Source organism: Monodelphis domestica, chromosome 1 (assembly GCF_027887165.1).
Source record: "Monodelphis domestica isolate mMonDom1 chromosome 1, mMonDom1.pri, whole genome shotgun sequence".
Lineage (NCBI taxonomy): Eukaryota > Metazoa > Chordata > Mammalia > Didelphimorphia > Didelphidae > Monodelphis > Monodelphis domestica.
The window spans coordinates 470427414-470453441 of NC_077227.1; the positions used below are offsets into that span (position 1 = coordinate 470427414).

Below are 26028 nucleotides of genomic sequence, written 5' to 3' on the forward strand. Positions count from 1 at the left end.
TAAAAGGAAATAGTTCATGCATTACAGTGATCACTATTAATTATTTTTATTTTCTAATTAGGTCATACAACTTTCTCTTTTGTGTTTCCATGGGTCTGTGAGCCAGAGTGTATTTTGGAAATAGTTCTGTCAATTCATTACATCATTCTTTCTGACTCCTTTTCTGCCTGGCCTCTTTTACACAAAATCATAGAATCTCAGAAGTAACTACAGAACTTAGTCTAACCTCTCTCTCTCTCTCTCCCCCCCATATATATATCTCCTTACTTTCTGCCTTAGAATCATTACTGGGTATTGGCTCCAAGGCAGAAGAGTGACAAGGGCTAGGCAATGGGAATTAAGTGACTTGCCCAGGGTCACACATCAAGGAAGTGTCTGAGGTCAAATATGAACCCAGGACCTTCCATCTCTAGGCCTGGCTATCAATCCACTGAGCCACCCAACTGCCTCCAATCTAACTCAGATTTGAAAAAGATTCTTTTCTACCATATACTTGATAAGTGGTCTCACATTCTATGCTAAAGGATGAGTGAGGCAGAACCAGTTTTCCTGGGACTTAAAGATTTTAGTTGCCATTCTTTATTTCTCCTTTTTTTTCTTTTTTAAAAAAGTTTTATTGATACCTTTGTTTTTTATGTCATGATCATTTTTTAATATACACCCAACTTCCACATCAAATTCTCTCTTTTAATAAGGAAAGTAAAAAAAAATAACGCAATGATCACAATGATCAGTGTATATACTATGTTCTGTCTGCTCCCAGGGTCTCCATCCTTTCCTTTGAAGTATTTTCTATCCTCTGGGATATATAGTTGATATCTTTCTTAAGAACAATAGGAATAACTCAAGATTCCTTCAGTGTAGAATATGACAAGTGGCAGTAGAAGGACAATTTGTGTGCAAGGTTGTTTTCTAAGACATGAGACTAAGATGGCTAAATGCATGCCCACAAATATCCTTTGTGTCCCTTCCTACAGTAATTTGTTGAGAGAGAAATAAAATGTAAAAATATGAATAAAATAAAAATTCACTTATACTCTTTCTGACATCATTTCAATATGACATTATTTCTATTTTTTGTCCTATATCATGTTATGGTTTAAAATCCAGTGAAACTTAGATTAAATGTTATATAGAAGGTCTGGACACTTTCATGTATGTGATGTTCTCATTGGATCCTTACAGCTCTCTTTATTTTTTAAGTCAGATTTTATTTTTGTCTCCTAATGCAACCTCCACACTCTTCAGGGGTTGTCCAGAGTACAAGTACTGGTTTTTACATTCTGGGTTTAATGTTTTAGGTATGTGTTTTTCCCTTTCTAGCCTCTTCTCAAATTTGTTCTTTTGCCCTCTCATTCGCTATCTTTTTTACAGTTTTATTAGAATATATTAGAATAAATTTTCAAAGATGCCCTTTTTGACCACAGTAATTACTTAATATATATATATATATATATATATATATATATATATACACATTGAACGTTGCCTGGCTCCCTTCAGCCAATTACAAACATATTTCTTGATCTACTTTCTCTAGTAGCATCAGAATAATGGTAACACCATAACATTACCCAAGAACCATTTGGAAATTTTGTTGTCCTAGAAGGACGCCATCTGTGATATGTTAGGAGAAGTATTTATTGCATTTTTTCTATGAAGTTTCAATTGGTTCCCTTCCCAGGCCTGCTGCCTCTTCCTTTTTTTTTTTTTAATGTCTTCATTCTACAGCTCTGTGAAATTTTGTAACTGATGTTTTAACGTTTGCAGTCATTTTTCTAATGTGAATCCTAAGTGTTAATATCAAGATTTAAAGCTAAAAGGGTTCTCAGAAGCCATCTTTTCCAGCCCCCTAGAAATGAGGAACATCCCCAGGAAGTTGGGGAAATTGTCAAAATGGAAAAAAAAACCCAAATTGTTTAGAAGATTGGTTTTGGTGGTGATAATCACAATAAAGTAGGTTGCTTTTAGTTCACTTAAAAAACTTGGGGTTTGGGTTCATCCAGCCCCCTCTTGACAGTATAGTAATCCTTTCTTTTTATCTTATTCCATAAGAATAGCTCATATTAGCTACCTAAGATCATAGGGGTATGAGCTGGAAGGGACATTAGAGATCATCTACTGCCATGTTGGGTAACACATGCACTGGAGAGGGCTGTTCTGCTTCCCCTCTCCACCACACCTGAGGACATTTTTCACTTCAAATACCCCTCTGCCCAGCATCAGGGGGAGCACTTCCTCCCTCCTCCCTCTGGGGTAAGAGAGTGGTTCAGATGCAGCATGAGGATGTAGTTTGGGCACTTTGTCTCTAAAAGGTTTACCATCACTGATCTAGTGTAATATTGAAATTTTAAGTCCTTTCCCTGCAAAGATCCTGAAAGGTTAATATTTTTGGTATCATGATCATCATTACCATTATCCTCATTTTACAGACAAGGAAATTGAGGCTCACAGAGATGGAGCTTTGATGTTTGATCAATATAAATTGGAACACTTTCAAGCATTGAAAATATGATTTCTTTTCATGTAGTAATTAAAAAATTCATTGATCTGCTTTTTCTAATAGCATAGGTTTTTCTAGTAGCACATGATTTTCCACTATAGGAGAGAGGTTTGAAATATGATCCCTAAGGTACTTTCTACCTTTAATATTCTGTGATTCAAAATGTTTTGTGTTAGTCACTGTACAAAGTCTGTATCAAGGTCGCTGTCCTGAAAGAGCTATACCTTAACCCTCCCACATAAATCACTTTGTATATATTTTGTATTTTCTTATATGTGTTCATATTGTTTCTCCTAATAGGATATAGGCTTTTAGATGGTGGAGAGTGCTTTATTTTTGGTTTTTAAATCTCCAGTGCCTAATACAGTATCTATTATACAGTGGATGCTTAATGTTTGTTGAATTGATTGGTGTTGGTTAGGAAAATAAATGACATACACTGGAAAAAAAGTCCTTCACAATACAAAGTAATATATGTAGTAAGTATCTGCAAGAAAGTGGCATAGGGGTTCAAGGGCAAGAGGGAGCAGTAAGGGGGGAGTGATTGGAGAAGGCTTAATGGAAGAGGTAGCTCATGAGCTGGCTTTTAAAGGACAGAGAGGATTTATTAGATGACTAGGAGAGATCAAGGGATTCTTCAGAGTTAGTTACTTTACCAGCAAGCTGTGACTGAAGGCTTTTGGCTAAAATAGACACAACTGCCCCAATGGTGACCATTTTGTGATGTGAGAAAAATCTCCATGCTTATAACCTGTGTCATGTTGGGTAACTCACCAAACTTCTATGAATCTGAGTTTCCCCAGTTAGTAAAAAGTGGGAATTTATGATCATCTATGATCATATATATATATATATATGCAATAATCTAGAGCAGAGAAAAGTCATGGTTCTTTACCTGTGGCTTAGGGGATGATCATAATAATAACAATAATGATAATGATGCTATTTGGCTGGTACTTTACATCTCATTTTGTAAAAACAACAAACCTGGGAGGGGGTGCTTTTATTATCCTCATTTTATAGGTGAGGAGACTAAAGCAGAGTTTTTAAGTGACTTGCCCAAGATCACAAAGTTAGTAAGTGTCTGAAGTGGAATTTGAACTCAGGTTCAGCACTGTGCTAAATAGCTGCCCAGGTAAATACCAAAGGAAAGTGAAATCACTTTCTTCAGATATGGTCTGGGAATACTGTATATTGCTTTTGGTATAGAAAGCACCACCTAGGAGAAATCTTTCCCTAATCCCTTTAGTCAGTGCTCTCACTCTTCAGAGTATTATGTTTATAGTTCTTTGCTTGTGTATGATCACAGTATCACACATTTAGAGGTGGCAAGGATGTCTGATGTTTTCTAGATAATATCTGCATTTTGAGCTTGAGGAAAGTGGAATGGAAATGTGAAGAGCAACTGCCTAAGATCATTCAGATGGTAAATGGAAGGGTCAGCAGTCTAAGGTTTATGCTTCTGGAGATATTGAGCACAGGGCTTTGTACATGTTGTTTTTGCTGTTTGGTCATTTCAATCCTGTCCAAGTCTTTGTGACCCTATCTTGAGATTTTCTTGGCAAAAATCCTGGAGTGATTTACCATTTCCTTCTCCAGATTATTTTATGAAGAAACTGAGGCAAACAGGGTGAAGTGACTTGCTCAGGATCTCATAGCTAGTAAGTATCTGAGGCCAGATTTGAATTCATGGAAATGAATCTTTCTGACTTCAGGCTTGGCACTTTATCTGCTGCCAATGCCTTGTATATAGTTGGCACTTCAAAATGCTTATTCTATTGAATTAAGTTGAATTGCCCCCCAGCAGCACCCATGTTGCTATGAAGAAAGTACTTGTTTGGTGGCTCTTATATTCAGCCTAATGGGGTTGGTCCCTGCTAGGAAAGGCCACCTCCTAAACTTGCCCTATTCTCCTAGGACTCCAGCTTTGGGAGAGGAGAGGAGTCACCTCCTTTGCTGTTACAGTAGAAGGCACTGGAGTTATCACTGCTGGTTTGGGTGTATGTCTTTGTAAGCTTGAACAAGAGTCCTGAAATGATAGCCTGTGCAGCTCCTAATTCAAAGAACAAAATCTTAACTATTGAGCACCAACTACGTGCCTAGTCCTGTGGAGATAACCTAAGCCTTGCTCCTGGACTATTTACAGTCTAATTGGTTGAGGGATGACATACCCATATAAAAAGTTAAAAAGCAATGCAGAAACCAAATGGTCAATAAATAATTGTTATGCAAATGCATTGATATCTTTTTGGTTTCAGCCGTTGCTCTCTGATAATACTTCCTTGTTAGTAAGCCATTACTGTTCATGGAGAAAGCCCCTCTCAGCCTATGCAACAATCTGGGTGGCCTACCTTGGCTCAGTGCCAGCTTTTTTGATTCTTCCTTTCCTCAGAAGACAAGGTGGGTCCAGTCGTTAGCCTGGGGCATGTTCCAAAGGATGGCAGGAATCAACAACTCTATGGAGGAGAGAGGATGTTCTTTGAGGTTAGGAGGGGAGAAAGAAGGGTGTAGCTGATGATAAGGAGGTTCAAGTTGTACATAAAGGCTGAGTGTTGAAAAGAGGATGCTCCCAGCTATTTTAGGGAATGAGACTCAATTAGAAAATATGGCCTCTGAGAGTTAGATGGGATAGAGAGGTTTATTTGAGCTGCAGTGGGAAGGATAGAGAAGGAGAGGTACCATGTTGGAATAAAGAATCCACGATCCAGACTTGTGGGAAGTCTACCCAGGGAACAGGGATATGGGGTGGGATTGCAGAAACCTAGATTTATAGATCGTGTGGAAAATGTACGTCCAGGACTGTGACTGGGGATTACTCATTTTGGGTTTTAAAGTACAGTACAGCTGGGGTGTGAGCTGTTTGCATCCTGACTGGCTAGCAGCTGCTTTGGGTAGAACTATTCACCCACAAATGGATTCTTTCCCCATGAGCTAGTGAATTGAAACAGCCTGAGGTCTTAAAAAAAAAGAAAATAAAAAGAAAGAAATCCAAAACCTCTGTTGGAGGAATAAACAGCAGTAGTAGGAAGACCTTTAGGGGAGTTAGAATTTTTAAAAGGTGGAAACAATGGGCATAAACGGTTTTCATAGGTTCTTGTTCATGAGTACATCTTTTATCAGTGACTTGTTCTCCTATCCCCTGAAGATGCTTTAGAATGGCCCAGGTAGAAAGGCCTTTCACATTTTATAAACCACTGTCATCACTTGTGAAAGAAAGTGCAGAACATTCTGGAAGGGAGGGACAACTACAGCTAATTGGACTCTTCCCCTGGGGTCACTGTGCCTCAGCTCCACTGGTTTGACTTTGTCCAGACTCTAAAGCATGGAGGGGGAAGGGAGGGGTGAGAAAGAGAGAGAGAGAGAGAGAGAGAGAGAGAGAGAGAGAGAGAGAGAGAGAGAGAGAGAGAGAGCGAGCATAATATGTGAAAGTATAAAGAGGAGGGGACCAGAAAAGGAGGAGAGAAACATTTCTTATAAGTAGGGAGTTGGTCATGGGATTTATTATCACTTTAAGTACTAATTTGTTGCTAGGAGCAACTTGGTGGTACAGAAAAGACTGGATTTGGAATCAGGGAACCATGGTTTAAATCCCAATCTTACTTACCTCTTGCTACCTACATGACCTCGGGTTAGTCACTTAGTCTTTCTGATTCTCAGTTTTCTCATCTGTAACATAAAAAATTTGGATTAGATGATCTCCAAGATTCCTTCCAGCTTAAAACTTAAATCCCTTGAAATTACATTTACAGTTTCTTGGAATAGCAAAGTTTCTTGGTAGATCATGAACCCAACCAATGATTAGGTTATCAGCTCTTCCACCTTTTGTTATCTTTTTGATACTTCCTTATTCAGTTATTCCTTACTCACCCACACTCATTTGGATTGTTTGGAAGATGCCAAGAGAAAACCAATGAAAAAATTTAGAATGTATAATTCTATGAATACAAATTTCCTTAGACACAGATCTAATCTTGTTCTCTTTTTTTAAAACCCTTACCTTCTATCCTAAAATCACTACTATGAATTGGTTCTAAGACAGAAGAGTGTTAAGGGCTAGACAAGGGGAGTCAAATTACTTGCCCAGGGTCACACAGCTAGGAAGTGTCTGAATCTAGGTATGAACGAACCTAGGACCTCTTATCTCTAGGTCTGGCTCTCAATCCACTGAGCTGCTCAACTGACCCCTAATCTTGTCCTTCTGATCAAAATTTTCAGAGGTTTCCTACTGTCTCCTAAGTAAAGTTCAAACATCTTTGCTGGATATTGAAAACCCTCCACAATATTACCACCATTTATTAATCTTTTATCTATGAAAGTAATCTCTAGCAAAACTGAATCATTTTCTTTTTCTTCAGTACAAATTTGATTTTCCTTCCTATCCACCTTGGCTCATATTGATCTCTATACCTGGAATGCCTTTCTTCCCTTTCTTTGTTTTCTTATTTCCTACCAATGCTTTTAAGACCAACTCAAATGTCACCCTTTATGATGGCCCAATGATCTTACATAGCATTGTGCTCTGACTAATGCACTTATCATGTTGCCTAATATAAGTGGACATTTACATAGCACTCTAATGTTTACAAAATGTTTTATATACATTCTTACTGATGCCTCACAACAATTCTTGAGTAGGATACTATAGAAGACATTAATCCCCTTTTATAGGTGAGGAATCTGAGGCCTAGAAAGGTGAAATATTCTTGTCCCTCAGCACATAGTTGGTAAATATCAGAAATGGGAATTTAATTCAAGTCTTCCTAGTCTGAATCCATTATTCCACCTGCAGCTCAAAGATAGGGCCTCAATTTGGATTAGTTTATCTCTAAGGTCCTGTCTTGCCCTAGATGTATGATACTATGTAATATCATATAGTTCTATATTTGTGTCTCATCTACCTATGAGATTGCAAACTCATTAAAGGCAAACACTGTATCTGGTCAAAAAAAATTACATCTCCCCTGGCATCTAATATGGTGCTCTGTACACTTCTAAAAATGCATTTTTGAATAAAGTAACAAATCAGTGAAAGAATGATGCTTACTTCTTAATAAATGAATGAGCCTAAAAGAAATACACTATTTATTTGATTGTTTGACATTTATCCAAAAGAAGAGGGAACAGACATTCTTTTCCTGATTATTTTTTCAAATTCCCTTCTTAATTCTGTTGACTTTATTTTGATATCAAGAAGAAGTTTCTTAGGAGTTACTTTTCCAAAGTGGTCAAGGCATTGGGGATTTCAGAATTTTTTTTCTTCTTTTTTCCTTCTCCATAATTCATAGGTGGTGTTAGAAATACATCTCTTCATAATTCTATAACATCCCTTTGTAGCAGGTGAATCGGTCTTCCCAAGAGTAACCCTAATTTACTTTTAGGCAACTCTTTAAGTTTTTCAAAACCTGTATCATAGGATCTCATTTTTACAATACCATCCCATCGTATGAATTTAACAACAACCCGTTGAGGAGAATGCTATAGGCATGGCCAGCCTTGTTTTGTAGTTAGAAAAACTGAGGCCCAAAAGTGAAGGAACTTAGACTTAGAGCTAGTAAGGGTAAGAGGTGGGAGTTGATCATTTCTGTCCTTCTGACTCTAGGTTCGTCCCTCTATATTCACTGTATCGTACTAATAACACAGAGTGTCTGTCATTGTCACTACTCCAGCAAGGATGGATTGGTAAGGAGCCCAAGCACCACAAATGATTATATTTTTTGGGAGGACTCATCACTGATAGCTGAGCATCCCCCAAGGATTTGGATAGGAGCTTAGAATCATCAAAACATCTTGATCTGGATGTTTAGTAGAAATCTTAAATTCTTAAAACTCTTAAAAATTTTTTAAATCTTAAATATGTCAAAAACTGCACTATCTTTCTTCCTAAACCCTCCCCTTTTCCAAATTTTCCCATTACTGTTGAAGGCACTGACTAACATCTTCAATCTTTTGCTAATGGTTGTTGATTGCACCTTTGCAACATCTCTTAAATGGAGCCCCTTCTTTCCTCTAATTTTGCTACCACTCTAGTGCAGGCTTTTGTCAACTCATGCCTAGGCTATTGCAGGGGCCTATGACAGAGCTATAAAGACACTTTGGGCCAACTGAGGAAAAGCAGCCAAAAAGACAGGCCTGAACTTCTCTGAAATCCTTTGGCAAGGCCAGATTTCGAGAGAACTACTGGCTGGTCTGTCTACCACAAGTCCCTGCCTGCTCCAGTTTATGCTCCATTCAGTTAACTAAGTGATTTTCCTAAAGGGGTAGGTAGGTCTGACCTTGTCAGCCCTTTCAAACCCTTCCCTCTTCAATAAACTTCAATGCCTTCCCGTCACTTCCAGAATCAAATACTAAATCCTCTGTTTGGAGTTCACAGCCCTTCATAATCTGCTCCCCACCTATCTTTTCAGTCTTCTTACCCACCATACCCACCTTACCCCACATGCTCTTCAGTCCTGTGACAGTGGCTTCCTTGTTGAACCATGAACAAGACACTCCATCTCTCAGTTCTGGGCCTTTTGTTTGGCTATCCTTCCTGCTTGGAGCCCTTTCCTTCTTCATCCCTGTCTCTTCTTGGTTTCTCCGCCTCCCCTACAATCTGGCTAAAATCCCACCTACAGGAAGCCTTTCCCTACCTCTCTTAATTCTAACACTTTCTCTATGTTGATTATTCTCTATTCATCCTGTTTATAGCTTGTTTATATATATTTGTTTTCATTTTGTCTCCCCCATTAGACTTTGAACTTCCTGAGGACAAGGACTCTTTCTTCTTTCTGTATAGCCAACACTTAGCACAGTATCTGATATATAACAGGCACTTAATGCTACTGATTGGCTATCCTCCTTTGGTTTAGCCTCTCATAAATCTCTAGGTGCTAGAAGTTGGAATGTTTTGAATTTTCCCTCCCATACTGTTGGTCCAATGTCCAATACATTCTTAGACAACCAAAGCTGGAAGGATTTAGGGGTCATATACTCCAAGCCCTTCATTTTATCAAAGAGGAAACGGAGACTTAGAGAAGTGACTTGCCAAAGGTCACACTAGAAAAAGCACCCAATGTGTCCCAAGCCTTTGAGATTATTCTTCCTTGAACATGGAATCCTTTATGACTCCAGTGATTAGGAGTCTTTGCAAGTATTTGGGTGGCCTTGGTGCAAAAATGCCACAATTGACAAAGAAAAGCTGGAAAATGTGTGTGTGTGTGTGTGTGTGTGTGTGTGTGTGTCTGTGTGTGTGTGTGTTTCTGGATAACCAAAGTCTTTACCAAGTACAGCAGCACACAGTAAAGATTTGATTAAAAATTTATAGTGCCAACTATAGGGAGGGAGGCTGCTTTTGTGGACAGACTTTAATCTCTGTTTATTGCCCAGTCCCAGATAACTGGTCCCAGAAACTTCCTTAGCCTAAAGGCATGGAATAAGCTTGCCTTGAGTATTTGGCCTGGGCATGGAATGGTGTTAATCCTTTTGTGAATGCAGTTTAAGGATGAGAGAAGAGGGCTTTTGAGAGGAGTTGAACTCCTTCCCCAAGGTCTGGAGTTAGATTTCATTTCACTGTCATGGGTTTGGGCATGACTAGGTTACTTTTTATTTGACATGGTTACTGACTATACCAGGTCAGAATGAAGGTTGTAAGGTGAACTTCCCTGTAAGACTTTCAGAGAATCTCAAAAAGAACTTTGCTTCTATCTACTTCATCTATTTATCTATCTGTATCTATCTATCTATCTATCTATCTATCTATCTATCTATCTATCTATCTATCTATCTATCTATCTACCTACCTACCTTTCTCTATCTATCTGTCTGTATATCTCACATTTTTCTCCATCATCTCTGTCTTTATCATCTATATGCCTACCTATCATCTGTCTATATGATCTCAGTCTTTCTATCTACCTACCAACCCATCTATTTTTATAATCACTCTGTCTATCAGTCTATCTATTGTGGAAAGGAAAACTGAACAAGTTTTGGACGTTCTGCCACTCGGGTGGAACAAACAGCAGTTGGAATGTTAGAGAGATGTTGACAGAATGACAGTTAGTGGGGGAGGGGGACTTGAAGAGTGACAGTTGGTCTCCTGACACTCTCCTGGCCCTCAGATCAGAAGGAGTGCTCTCTCCCTGTATTGGGATAGAAGTATCTCTATTCCTGGGTCTTTCCCAACTGTGTACTCTACCTGGATTCCTGTGATCGTCATCGAACAAAAGGATTTAAGGGGAGTGGTTTGAACTGTAAGGCCAGTCTTTAGGGCTTCAGCCCAAAGAGACAGGCCCAACCAGATCTGAACATCAGAACCTTTCCTTCCTTTTGCTGTCTACTGCTAAAGACTTTGAACTTAAGAAAACTAGCATAGATTAGCATAGACCGGAATAAAAGAAACCCTCCACAAGCCTGAGGCTCAAAAACTGAGAGAAACTCAAACCCAATATAGGGAAATCTAGGCTCCTTCTTCCCTAATACCTCCCAACCCAAACTTGTTATTAAATTCATCTTGAGTTAAATAACCTGCATTCAGATAAGAGGACTATCATTTCAGGGGACATAGAGGGAGCAGAACCTAAGGACAGCCATTCAACCATAAAAGGTCCTTATTGGACACCTGCCAGGTGACTTTACTCTGGGGGTTGGCTTGTCCCTCAGGAGGGGTCTGTGCTTACCTGCTCTGGGGTATCTTCAACATCAATCAATAGAGAAGACATCCCCTCAGGCTATCATAGTTGGCCCATTTCTGGGAACCCCAATTTTCAAAGATATTCTCTCAGCAGGGGTATCTCTCTCCTTTTACTTCACCTGAAGCCACATTCCCTCTATCCCTTCTATTCCTCTATTCCCTGTTATAAAACCTTCCATATCCTCTGTCCTTCTTCAATACTCTATGATTCCTTTAACTATTACACTTTTCTGTCCATCTCCCTCCATATATGCATATGGACATGTTATAGTTCAAAGTTTTTAATAACTTAAATGCACTAAAACTTTTGAAATATTGCATCTTCACACAGAAGTACATATATACATATGTGTGTATACTTTACACATATTTCATATACCTATTCATGAACACAGGTTCATAGGATCAAAGATTTGAAACTGGAAGGAAACTTAGAGACCATCTAGTTCAACACCTTCATTTTGCAGGGAAAGAACTGAGTTCAAGAGAGAATAAATGACTTAGCTAGTAGCACACAGGTAGTTTATGTCTGAGGCAGGATTTGAACCTCAGTCTTCTTGAGCTCAGTTCTAGCACTGAATATGTACCATGGAGTAGTACCAGGGAAGAAACCTGGATTAACAGCTTGCCTCTAATATCTGTTAGCTCAATGATCTTGGACAATAACTGGGCATAGCCTCTCTAAGCCTTAGTTTTGTTGTCTGCAAAACAGAAATAATAATAGCACTTACCTCTCAGGATTGCAGCAAGGATCAAACAAGATATCTTTATGTAAAGTACTTTTTAAACTTTAACACACTATATAATGGTAATTTATTATTATATGTATGTTTGTGCTCATTCCTTCAGAGAAGTCCAAGCTCTTTGCTCTTGTGACTTTTGAGCCAAGAATGACCATTCATGTTATGCTGTTGCAACTCAGTGTTCTTTTAAGTAGCATGTCGTGTAAAGCAAGTCCAGCTTGAACTTTATCCCCAGATATTTAGTTAGTAGAATATCAAAGGGTGTGGTTACACTAGAGGATCTCTAAGGTCATTTCCAACTCTGAGATGCAGGAATTCTATGCTTCTGGAATCTTGTTATTAGGTTGTCCTACAAGGGGCAAAAAGCACTGGATTTGGTGTCAGAGAACCTGTATTGTAATCTTAGTCCTATAACCTACTACTTGTGTGACCTTGGACAAGTCTTTTGACTTTTCTGGATCCATCTAGTGTAATTTCCTCATTTTCCAGACGAGTAAACAGTGGCCTAGAGAGGTTTATAGGCCTTGGTTTTCTGTCATTTGTCAAATGACAATACCTTTGGCATCCAATATAGTCAGCATTTCTGTTATTCTATTCTCCATTATATGTGTGTCAAAATCTGGTCTCTCCCAAGAATATCCCACACTTCTAAAATATTATGTCATTTATAAAGCTCTTTTTTCATAATAGCCCTTTGAGGTATGTAATACAAGTATAATTATCCCTATTTTGCAAATGAGAAAACTGAGTTTCTTAGTGTGCCATATATAAATTTTGCCTTTCAACAGTGAGAAATATGGGGGTCCACACATAGTTGGTGTTCAGAAAATTCTTGTTGGTAGAACTGATTACTTATTCTACTTTCCTCACAGTCATTGTAAAGATAAAATGAAATGAGATCATTGAGGAAAAAAAAAACACTTTAGAAAGTTAAAAGCAGTAGAGAAATTTAATTGTAAATGGCTTGTGCAGATGGAAGTGACTCATCAGTACCCTGGGGAGAGATGGCCTTCAATGTACCTTTGGGAGAAGATGCTCAAACCTCTCCATCTCACTGCCTGAATATAAAACTAAAAACAGGAGTGACTCAGAACTAATCTTCCAGCTGGTTTCTTCCCTACTGCCAAAATATTGTCTCTTCTATGTTAGAGAATATTTCTTGTTTTTCTCGATGGTGGCACCCAAATCAGGCTAGGGATATGTCTTTTCCCCATCAAAATAGCCATTTAAAATCCTATCTCTCATGTCTTCTAGCTCCTCTATAGCAACCAAATCTCTCACTCACAGAATCTCAAGTTGAGAGATCAAATCTGACCTCAGACACTTCCTAGCTGTATGGCCCTGGGTAAGTCACTTAATCCCCATTGCCTAGCTTTTACTGCTCTTCTGCCTTGGAACCTATTGATTCTAAGACAGGAGGTAAGTGTTTTTTTACAAAGTAGATGATAAAAAGCACATTATAACTAAACAGTAAATAGTGTGGTCTAAAAGTTCTTGGCAAGGAGATAGGAATGGAGTAGCCAGGGAGCAAGTGGACAGGACAGAGCAAGATCTTTGATTGAAGGTATTGGAAAGGTGATGAAAAGAAATGTAGACTTTTCAGGTGCAGGGAATAATGGTGTGTGATGATGTGATCAAGGTTACCCTTAGATTTGGGAAACTGAGGCTCCCTTTCATGCTAGATGTTTAGCTATAGATATAGATGTCATGCTAGTCATGCTCCTCCTCTCCAAAAAAAGGGTACCCAGCTTGTGAACAAAAACAGCTCTAAGGAACATAGTTTTTGCTTCACAAAAATGCCTTTTCTTCAAAGAGGATAAAGTTCTCTTTCTTTTCTGGTCTCTACCAGTGATATTACATTGTGTCCAAATAATAATTTCTATAATGTTTCAAGGATCCTTATTTTGGTAGCATGGATACCTCTTTAAGTGGTCACAGAGTGTCTATTTCCTAGCGGGGAAATTTTTTTTTTTTATTACTGAGTTGGAAAACACACACACACACACACACACATACACACACACACACACACACACACACACACACACTTTTTATCCAGTCCTCTATTTTGTAATAATAAATACAAATTACTTTTATATATTGCATCTTACAGGTAACAAAGTAAATCACTCATAATAATCCCGTGAGGCATCCAGTACAAGTGTTATTATTCCTACTTTATAGATGAATTGAAGAAACTGAGGCTCAGAGGAAGAATAAATTGCCCTTTATCATCTAGTTTATCCATAACCAAGGCTGGACTTGTACCCAAACCTTCTGACTTTTTAATTCCAGTGTTCTTTTCACTCTATCACAACTTCTTCCCATTGGAGGACTGTCCCTTGGAGGAAGCCTGAAACATCAGGTTTAGATGTCCTTGTGTTCACTGGAGCTTAGGAAAAAATGCTGCAAAAAGGGGGAAAGCCATCATTGGCCATCAGCTGGCCACTCTCTGCCAAAATGTGCTTCTTTATTTAAAACAAATGCCTTTTATTTGAGAATGAATAATCCCCCAGATATGTGGCCTGGGCCAGTCTTGGTTCAACCATGGTTCCACTGAATATTTCTGGAAGGACATTTTAATTAAGGCTTTAGCTTTGTGAGAAACAGGTTTTGATTGGGGGAACAACTTTGTCCTTGGGTCTGATGCTACTTCTGTGGTCCCACACATGTTCGTGTGTGACTACATCTTAGGAATGGAGACTTCTGGCTTTGATCAAGTGAGAAGTTGGCTTGCATGACTTGTAAGATGACCCATGGAAAACATTCTGCTGGGTGACGTTTGAATTTTAACTTTTAGGCACCCTTGAAAGCATATTCTTAAATTTGTTCAATTTTAAGGGGAAGGACCAATAGAGGGGCTGGTTTTCATTAGGCTAATTATTTCAGTACAGATTTCTTTTCTGTAGGAACATATGATAGACAGTCTGCCTATTTTTAAAAGGATGTTTTGGTGACAACAGTGATTTTTAACACTTACTAGAGCTGGGGTGGATAAGTAAAGGAAATGTAGTAAAAGTCCCTAATATAAAAAATCATCAGATATAAAATAGATTAAGTGAAGATTTATATCTAGAAGGGAACTCAGAGGTCATCTGATCCAACACCCTCAGTTTATAGATAATGAAACTTAAGCCTAGATGAATAAATATGAATAAATAAATAAAGTAACTTGTTCAAGGTAACTGAGCTAGTAAATAGCAGGAACAGGACTTGAATCCAGGTCCTCTGATTCCTGTGACATTATTTATTCTATTGTATGTCAAAGTATTCAGAATCCTAAGTGCAAATTACCTAGTTAAAAGCTAAATGCTGTGTTCTCTACATAGCAATGAAAGAGTAACTATAAATTCAAGTGCTCATGCACTGATTAAATTCCTACTGTGTACACGGCACAGTGCCAGGTGCTGGAGAAGTACAAATACAAAGCCAACCCAGGCCTCTAGAAGTTTACATTCTTCTACAAACAAAATCTATGCAGGTACCTAGTGGCACAGTGGATAGAGTACTGGGCCTTGAGTCAGGAAGACTTGAGTTCAAATCCAATCTCAGGTAGTTACTAGCTGGTATTGATCACGTATTCTCTATTTGCTTCAACTTCTTCATATGTGAAATGGGGCTAATGATAGCATCTAACCCCACCCCCAGGATTGTTATGAGAGTCAAATGAGCTAATAATTGTAAAGCACTTACATAGTTCCTGGCACATAACAAACACTATATAAATGGTAGCTGTTATTATTATTATTGTTGTTGTTGTTGTTCAGTTGTTTCAGGCATGGCTGACTCTTCATGACCCCTTTTGGGATTTTCTTGGCAAAGATACTGGAAATAATGGTTTGCCATTTCCTTTTCCAGCTCATTTTACAAATGAAGAATCTAAGCCAAACTGGTTTAAGTGACCTGCCCAGAATCATATAGCTAATAAGTATCTGCGACTGGATTTAAACTCAGGACTTCTTGACCTTAGACTCAGAACTCTATCCATTGTGTCAACTAGTTACAATTATTATTATTAAATGTTAGTTTTACTGTTATTATTATATAAAATAATTTTGTTTTGTAAGGAGAACAGTATAATTTATGGATCTCAGTTCTATTTGGCCTTTTGTGCCCCAGATTAACTGTTTAGCTAAGATCTTGTGCCTTACTCATTGCTGCTGGGACATCAGTTTCCTGAATCTAAATCTCATGGTGTAAAATTTCTCCTAGAGAAATCTCCCAGTTATTTTAATTTAACTAAGTAAAGCAGAATCCCTTCAGCAGGAAGTTAGGGCCAAATGGAACTATAATTCACAAATAAGGGAATTACCATTCTTCTACAGAAGCCATTTGCTTCCTCCATTATACTGGGTAGATCCATTCCATGAGATTTATGAAACAAATTGTTCTAGAATGGCTCAGGAGGAGGTGTGGATGGGGTGTGATTTGTGTTGAAAGAAAGTACCAGTGAGATTATAGATCCATTTAAGGAAGCATAGTCAAGGAGCTTGGAAAAGGTGATATAATGAGGTTTAGAGGGGAGATGCAGGAGAGTAGATCAGAGGATAGTGCAGAAACAAGGACGTGGAGGCCATCTATAGACATAGGTGAAAAGTGGTAGACAGAGAAAGGAGGGTTTAGGGAAGGGCCATGATATTCCTGAAGTGAGGAATGAAATTGATTCGAGGCACCACTTACAGGAAATTCAATAAGGTTGAATGAATCCTTCATGAATATTTGCTATGGGCTTGAGTGTGGAAACAGTTATTATTAATTCTTATTACATCTCGGCCATGCCTGGGCTATGTGGCATTGAGTAAATCAGTAAAAATATCTATGCCTTAGTCTCCAACATGGAAATAATACTCATAAAACACTTCACTATTATATTATATTGTGCTTTAAGGTTTACAGTATTTTCCTCATACAAACCTAGCTAGGTAGGTAGTGCAAAAATCCATACTTAACAGATGAAGAAATTGATGATGCAGAGATTTCTTTTGTTTTGATTTTGTTGTTATTCTACATCATTCAGTATTTCCCGGTATATCATGCTGTATATTCCAGTATATCATATATATCTGTCCCTCTGAGAGAGCAATCTCTTGTAACAAAGAGAAAAAAGTTTAGGCAGATTATCCAACATCGGACAGTTTGTGCCGTGTGATTGGCCCCCAGAATTTCCTCACTCCAGAAAGGCACACAGCCAATAAATGGCAATGCCTAGATTCGAATTCGTTTCCTGATGCAATATTCAATGCTCATTCTGTCATATAAGAATGAGTATAGGGCCTTTTTTCCTAAAAGGGTTTCAGTGCCCTTTTGTTGAGCAAGGGAAGGAATAGTGATGGCTTTACTGCCTTTTATTTCCATTGGTTCCCTATGTTGAATATAAAACCAAGTCTAAGTTGAATTCACTTTATCACTGAGATTTTCTTCCTATATGCAACATGTGTCATGCAGATGGTATGAGACCTATCTATGTTAAGGATCAGGTAAAAGACTAATTTTTATCTGAATATATAAGAATATTGTCTCATAGGTCTTGGCTTTGATTCTCTTGAAGTATTTATTGTACTCAACCAAGATAGAACAAAGGAAGGCAGATCTCCTCCAGAGTTAAAGATAAGCCTTTTACTTGTTCCAGGCCATTCAGATTCCTTCTCTAGACTCTACTTTAGTAGAAGTCAGTGCCATATCATTTAGCAGCTTGTAACTGGTTTCACATATTAGTTTTGTCTCTTCTTCCCAGCTAGGCTTGAAACTCCTTAAAGATAGGAGTTTTGATTCTTAGATTCTTAGGTTCATAGAATTTTGATGTAGGCGATAGCATAAGAGATCACTTAGTCCAACACCATCATTTTGGAGTGGTGGAAAATGAAATCTAGAGAGTAGTTAAGTGACTGCTCAAGGTCACAAAAATTATATGCAGCAAAACTACATGGTTGAGTTCAGGAAAAATGAATTGTATCCCAATTCGGCCATTTGTGACAGTGGATAAGTCACTTCACCTCTCTTGACCTAGGTTTTCTTATTTCTAAGTTGAGTAGACTAATATTTTTACTGCATTCTTTCTAGGGTTTGTTGTGGTGAGGGAAAGGCAATAGCAATATTGGAATATTGAAGACAAAATAGCTGATTAGTAAATATTGTGTGTGTGTGTGTGTTTTTAAATTTTAGTTATGGGAGTGACCTACTTTGAGTTAACCAATCTCCTATGAGTCTGATGATGTTTCTTTTTTTGGGATAACTAGAGAATGAACTAGAGTGAGGTGAGTGAGCTTTTTCCCTAGGGTGCTGATTCAGAGAGGTCTGATACTTTTGGAGCTTAGAAACATCAGAGCTTAGCGCTTGTTTGCAAGAAGAATTAGTTAAAGTAGGAAGCTGCCAAATGGTCTATTTCCTTTTCTACCTCTCCCTGCCCAACCTCAGCCTTTAGCCTGGGAACTGTGCTTCATGTCACTTGGAACTGGAACTGGTGGCATCTCAGGCACAAATAGGTTTAGTGATTAGTTATCAGGGTTATGGATATAGTCCATTGCTATAAAACAGAATAAAGTTAATTTGACTCACACAAGGATCAAAGCCATGACTTTGTTGACCTTAGCACTATTCTGTAATCATTAAGTTCTTTTTTTCTTGGAATTTCTTGACATTTGATCTGCCTCTTTGTTTTTAGTGCATTTTTTGTGGGGGGGGGGGGGGGTGGGAGGGGGCAGGCCCTGCCAAGTCATTGTATAATTATGTGTTGTTTTGTGTCTATGCCGACCATCTTGAGTCATGGCTAATAGAATGTTCTGAATACTTGGATCACCATCGCAATTGAAAATGCCTTCTGGCCCTGTGGGAGGCCATGCATAATATTCCTTTAAAGGTCAGAGTGACCTCCGGTGGTGTTCTCTTGTTTGAATCGCACAATTAAATAAAATTATTTCAGTGCCAAATAAAGAGAACACAACGCAAAAATATGATGATCCAAATGTCTGTACTCCATGGGCAGCTTGGCTACCTTCTAGATCAGTGAACTTATACATTTGGTTATATCTCTAGGGGTATTGCTTGATCAGAATTTCTTTCAGCCACAACAAGCAATGCAAACAAATTTTATTTCATACTTTCATTTTCTTTAAGATGGCCAACAGTGTAAGATTTAGTAATAGTATTAAAATCAGTTTCATTCCCTAGCCACTTCTTGAATTGGTCAAACCATCTGAAATTCCATTTTCACCGAACTTTTTATGCCTCCTAGAATGTAAATTCCTTGAGGCAATGATTGCATCTTATCTAAATTTTTATTTTCCCCTAGGAGCTTTTTGTTGTGTTTTTATTTTATTCTCACACAGATATTCAAATTATAGGAAATATTAATGCCAGTTAGGAAGAACTTCATGACTAAAGGCCATAACTGTTGATTTGATTTGATTTGCTTCCCTGGTGTGAAATTCCCCAACCTGTCAAATTCAGACATTTTTCTAAGAATAAGCATAACCTCATTTACTAATAGCTGTGGGGAAAAATCAAATCAAACCAAACCAAACCAAGAACCTATTGGATTTTCAAAGTATCATCTTCCAAGAACATAGTGGTGTATCATAATTAGAAAGAAGTTTGTCTGAAAAAGATTTGGGGTCCTTAGTGGATTGCATACTCAGGAAGAGTCAGCAGTGTGATGTGATGACCAAAGGAACTATCTTCTTGGGTTACATTGAGAGACATGGCTTCTAGGAATATCTTACCCTTGATACACCCTACCTGGAGTACTGTATTCAGTTCTGGGCTCAAAGATTTAAAAGGGGAGAGAAACCAGGAGGATGAAGACCTTTAATTTTATGCCCTAGGAGGATCATTTCAAGGACCAAGGGATATTTATTCTGGAGAAGAGAAGGACAGGGAAGAGAAGGAGGATGTGATAGCTGTGTTCAGACATTTGAAAGGCTGCCAAGTCGAAGAAGTATTTGACTTCTTTGAATTTCCCTGGGGCGAAATCAGGAACAATTGGCATAAGATGCAAAGAGAGAAAGCTAAACTTGATGTCAGGAAAAATTCCTAACCATTTTCATTATAGCTATCTAAAAGGGGAGCAGATTGCCTCTGGAGGCAATGGAGAGGTTCCTTCTACATGATGGTCTTCAAATTGAGACTGGATGACTTGCATGTTATAGCAGGACCTTCTTTTCATTATGAGTTGGAGGAGATGCCCACTAAGGTCCTTCCTAACTCCAAAGTCTATGATCTATGAATTCCAGAAGCATTCATCTTCAGAGCACATAGCTAGGTATTAGGAAGTTATCTTGTTGATTGGGAATGCTGGCGGTAATTCTCCAGTTGAATATTTGTCCTTTCTTGTTAGTTACAAAGTGACCAGAGGAGAATAAATTTAGAGTTGGAAGAAATTTGACATGTTATTTAGACAAATGTCTTCTTTTCACAGATTAGAAAACTAAGGCCCAGGGAGATTAAATGACGTTTTTAGAGTTAAATCAGTTTTTAAATGGCATAGCTAGGATTTGACCTAAGGATTTCTGACTCTAGATTCACTCTGCTTTCATGGGACTACTGGCTACAAATTTTAAGAAATACTTTTCTATTCCAAGATAAAAAAAATTAAAACAAAATTAAAACTGCCTTCCTAGGTTGGACCAAACATTGAGTCTTGCCTTTGATTTTACTTCTGGAGAGGGGACAGGGCAAAATTTATGAAAGCATGATTACTTTTCTTACAGCATTATTTCATTTGGGTGTATAGAAGTCCCAGGTCAGAGGAGTGTGTCTAGCTTTTAGCTCCTAGAATGTTAAAGCTAGCAGGAACATGAATATGCATCTAATCTAATCCAAATATCTCATAGTAAGTAGGACAAAGCTGAGGCATTAGAGAAAAGTGATTTGCCCATTGTATGAAACTAGACTGAGGTAGAATTGGGATATTAACATTAATCTAACAAATGTTCTACTGCTCATGGTAGACGACTGATGTGTGAGACCTCTAGCTTCTACATCTCCTGAAGAGACAGATAAATGGCCTTCTTGAATTCTCTACTTTTAGGGAAATGGTTCTCAAATCTTTTGGTCTCAGGACACCTTTAGAGTCTTAAAAATTATTGAAGACTCCCTAAAGAACTTATGTAGAATTACATATTTACCACATTTGAAAAGAAAGTGTCAATTTTATTATGAAAATAGTTTTGACCTTGCAGAACTATTTTTAGATGATCACATTTTGAGAACTGCTGCTTTAGAAAAACAGAAGGCATTAGCGACCAAAGGAGACTTTCTTATTTAAGGCCTGGGGGTGGTGGGAAAATAATTAAAAAAGACTTACTACTGTAGAAACTCCAGGTAACCTTGTACAAATTGAAAAGTGACATCACATATTCAGGTATCATTTAGTGAGTATTTGTTGATGCTTGTATATAGATATTCAATGGCAACCTTGTTTGACTGCTGACATATTAATCTATTTGAAGAAGAAGGTAGAATCACAGGATGAAATGTATAGGGTTTAAGTTCATCTTAGCATGAGAGTTGGCCTATATCTATCATTCCTGTCACCTCTCCCTTTCCCCCTTTTTTCTATTCAATAAATTTATTAAATTTAATTAAATGAATACTTATTAAATGCCTACAAGTGCCAGGCACTGTGCTACAATTGTAATTAATTGTCTACAGTTGTAATTAATTGAGATACGAAAGGAGAGACAGTATCAAGGAGTTTACAAAAGAAGGTAGGAAAAGGGCAGGTAGATATAGTGATGGAGGTCAGGAAGTGGGAGATGAGATGCCCAGCACAGGAACATCTTCTGTGGAGCTGAAACTAGGAAGGGCAGCAGGTGCAAAGTAGTGTAGTCAAGTCCATTTCTGCCCTCTATAAAAGAGGGCACTGGAGAGAGTTTGGTACCCTGCCCTTCATCAGAGAGTAGAGAAAAGGCAGAAGGAGGCATTATTAATCAAGACTTGAATTAGCAGCCTGGTTCTTAGCTTAGAAATGATGATTTTATCCTGGGAGAAATATCTTGTTCTGTGCAGTTGAAATTGGGCAGAGCAGCAGATGCAAAAAAAAGAGGAAGGGTAGATAGACCACTTAAATTTTTTTATTGCTATCTTTTTTTTACATTGTCTATGTTCTGATTTATATTTTCCTCATTATCAGTTATTTGGAGCGTTCTTTCATGTGGTTGTTCTCACTACCTTTAATCTCTCCCCAATGCAATCAATCCATCTTCCATAGTAATTTTCACGAAGTGTAGATCTGACCATCTCATTCTCCTCCTTGGTAAACTCCAGTGGTTCCCTGTTACCTTTAGGATAAAATAAGTAAATCCTCTATCTGTCTCTTAAAGCCCTTCATAACCTTGCCACTTCCTGGATTTCCAGGTTTCTTATATATTACTCTCTCTCTCTCATGCTCTACTGCCCAGTGATACTGATCTTCTTGCTGTTCCTCACAACATTTCAGCTCCTGACTTTGTGTCTTTCTTTAGCTGTCTTCTATGCCTGGAATATTCTTCCAACTTCTACTCCTTGACTTTCCTGATTTCCTTCAAGACTCTGCCTAAATCGAACTTTCTTCAAGGGAGCTTTTAAATGTCTCTTTTACCCCCTCATTACACTTTAGCTGCTCTTTCTATATTTTATGTGCACATAGTAGTTTGTATATGACCTGCCCCCTTCCATTACAATATGGGCTTCTTGAGGACAGGAACCAAATATTTGTATTTCTTTATATCTCCAATATTTAGCACAGTGCCTGAGAAGAAGTGCTTAATAAATACGTGTTAATGAACAAATGATCAAGGAGAAAGAGAAATCTCAGACAATAACTACTATTACATTTTTGTTTTTAAGATGGGAGAGACATTGTTTGTAGGTGGCAAGGAAGGATAAGAGAAAAAGTTTGGATGATAGTAGGAACAATCTGCTGGAGAAAATGAGAGGGGATAGAATCAGAGATCAATGTAGAGGGTTTTCCTTAATAAAGGGAAGACCCATTTTTTCATAGTAGATAATTTTTGAAGAAGGAGATAGTTGGAGAAAATATCTGAATAATGTGAGATGAGTAGGTCAGAAAGTGACCTAGATTTTTTCTTTTCTTAATTAATGCTTTTAATTTTTTTCTTGATTTAAAATTTTCCTTCCCCTCCACTAGAGAGGGCATCATTAAACAAATATATATATATTTATATTTATACTTGTATATAAATATATATACATACTTATATAAATATATATACATACTTATATAAATATTTATATATACATATATAGTGATGATCAAAATTCTCAGAGGTAGTGATTCTGGGTATTAAATTAATTTATTAATTGACTGGTGAGGACAAATTAATATGATCAAATGCCTTTCTCTAAATCAAAGACCTCAAAGTTCCCTGGGGCAGATCCATAAATACAATTTTGGGAGCTCATTATTCAACCCCTCCCTTGGATATATCTAGACATTTGTAATTGGGAAATAGTTTATTGAGAGGTGGTCCATCAAAATTCTCAACCTCTCTCCATCCCTGTAGGTGATGGTGAGCAGTCACAAATTAGTATCATATCATCTCCCTTATTTATTATTCAGGTTTTATGGGGAAGGGGAAATACATTTCTTGGAATTCCAAATAACAAAGGAAATGTATACAAAGGTCAGCAAATTAATAGCTAACATTTATATAGAGCTTTAAAGTTTGAAATGTGCATTACAATTACATATTGTCTGATTTTATCATCATGACAACCCAAAGGGATAAGGTGCTATTATTATCTCCACTTTACAGATGAGGAAACTGAGGCAGGAAAAGATGAAGCTACTTGCCTATGGCTATCCAGGTATTAAGTGCAAAAAGCCAGATTAGAATAAAGGTCTTCCTGATTCCAGTGCTCTCAACTGTGCTACTCAACTACCTGTAAAAGTGAGAACAGAAAGTTTAAAATACTGGACATTTATGAATTAGAGTCGGTATTCCAGAGACAAAATGGAAGGATTGAGCAGATCATGAATGGGGCATTTCAGGAACAGGATTATATTGGATGAGAGTAAGAGAGAAGAAAGTCAGGGATGGGGAAGAGGATTTGTATATTAATAGCCAGTGGCTCAGAAAAACTGAGATAAAGACAATATGACAGGGTCAAAGGCATGCTGGGCATATGTCCTGTGACTTCTGAGGAAAGGAAGATCCATTCTTTACTTCCCTACTTTCCTGGGAAAGTTTCTAGTGTTTTCCCATTACATAAAATAGTACCTTTTGGTTTTAGATAATGTTTATCATATTTTTAAAGTGTTTAGGTTTTTAAAGTATAAGTGAGTGGGAGACTTCCGGTTAAGATGGCGGCTTAGAGAAAGCTGAAGTTCAGATCTCCGGAAAACCCTTCCCGACCGATCTCAAACTAGAAGCTCCTAAGGCGCCGAAATTCAAAACGATCAACAGCACAGACCCTGGGAACCCTCCTCCTGGACCTGGACCCGGTTCAAAAGGTACGGCTCCCCTTAAAAGCCAGAACCCGAGATCACTCGGACCTCAGGGGTAGGAGCGCAGAGTCCAAGGCTCCCGGCGGCAGCCGCGCGGGGCTCAGAGAGCAGGGTCTGAGGAACAACAACCCTCAGGGTCTTCTACCCAAGTCCCAGTCCGGGTGAAAGTTACTGCCTGGGGCTTCCGCTGCAGAGAGCCCGTTGGTCCGGGTGAAAGTTACTGCCTGGGGCCTCCGCCGCAGAGAGCTGGTCAAAACAACAGCAACCCTCAGGGCGGGCAAGACAGCCTCATGGGCTGGATCCTGCTATCCAAGTCTCAGTGAAAGTCTGTGCTCTCGGAGCTTGGGGAAGCGGCAGCCCATCCCCCCGCAGGCCGACGAAACAGCCTCACGGCCAGCGATTCTGAAGGCAACTTCCGGAAATCGAGCCAGGGGGAGAGTGTGGCCTCGTGGTCCGACCCTTCCATTCCAGTTCCAGTGAGGCATATTCAGTTTAACCCAGGGAAAGCTCATAGAACTATCTGCCCAGGACTAAAGCCCCTGAACACCAGAAAGAGACAAGAAAAACTAATCCTCCACATTCAGAAATGGCAAACTCCACAGAACCACAGAAGCCCCAAAATACCAAGAAAAATAAGAAGAAAGGGGCGACTTTGGACACATTCTATGGAGCCAAAATACAAAATACAGAGCAGACAGAAGATAATATAAAAGAAAATGCTCCAAAACCTTCCAAAGGAAATGGAAACTCTCCACAAACCTATGAAGAATTTGAATCAGAAATGACCAAAAAGATGGAAGCCTTCTGGGAGGAAAAGTTGGAAATAATGCAAAAGAAATTCACGCATCTACAAAACCAGTTTGACCAAACTGTAAAAGAAAACCAGGCTTTAAAGGCCAGAATCAGGCAGCTGGAAGACAATGATCGTGTAAAAGAGCAAGAATCAATAAAGCAAAGCCAAAATACCAAGAAATTAGAAGAGAACATAAAATATCTCACCGACAAGGTGATAGATCTGGAAAATAGGGGGAGAAGGGATAATTTAAGAATAATTGGACTCCCAGATAAGCCAGAAATAAACACCAAACTGGACATGGTGATACAAGATATAATCAAAGAAAATTGCCCAGAGATTCTAGAACAAGGGGGCAATACATCCACTGACAGAGCTCACAGAACACCTTCTACACTAAACCCCCAAAAGACAACTCCCAGGAATGTAATTGCCAAATTCCAAAGCTATCAAACAAAAGAAAAAATCCTACAGGAAGCCAGAAAAAGACAATTTAGATATAAAGGAATGCCAATCAGGGTCACCCAAGACCTTGCAAGTTCTACTCTGAATGATCGTAAGGCATGGAACATGATCTTCAGAAAGGCCAGAGAGCTGGGTCTCCAACCAAGAATCAGCTACCCAGCAAAACTGACTATATACTTCCAAGGGAAAGTATGGGCATTCAACAAAATAGAAGACTTCCAACTTTTTGCAAAGAAAAGACCAGAGCTCTGTGGAAAGTTTGATACCGAAAATCAAAGAGCAAGGAATACCTGAAAAGGTAAATATTAAGGAAAGGGGAAAAATGTTATCTTCTTTTACTCAAATTCTCTTCTATAAGGACTACATTTATATCAACCTATGTATACTAATATGTGGGGAAAATGTAAT

General features: G+C 38.3%; 1 protein-coding gene and 1 long non-coding RNA gene across 7 annotated transcripts in view; one reads left to right on the forward strand and one right to left on the reverse strand.

The window, feature by feature from the left end:
• The window catches only part of COL5A1 (collagen type V alpha 1 chain), a 307559-nt gene that overhangs the window by 27804 nt on the left and 253727 nt on the right, over positions 1-26028 (forward strand). The gene's annotated exons all lie outside the window — the stretch shown is intronic.
• Positions 1-26028, reverse strand: part of LOC107652241 (uncharacterized) — a 57842-nt gene that overhangs the window by 6307 nt on the left and 25507 nt on the right. For all 4 annotated transcript variants that reach the window (XR_008915364.1, XR_008915363.1, XR_008915361.1 and 1 more), the window contains exons 2-3: positions 6108-6169; positions 4855-4959 (exon numbers count right to left, since the gene is read on the reverse strand). This is a non-coding gene — a long non-coding RNA (uncharacterized LOC107652241). The remainder of the gene's footprint in view (positions 1-4854; positions 4960-6107; positions 6170-26028) is intronic.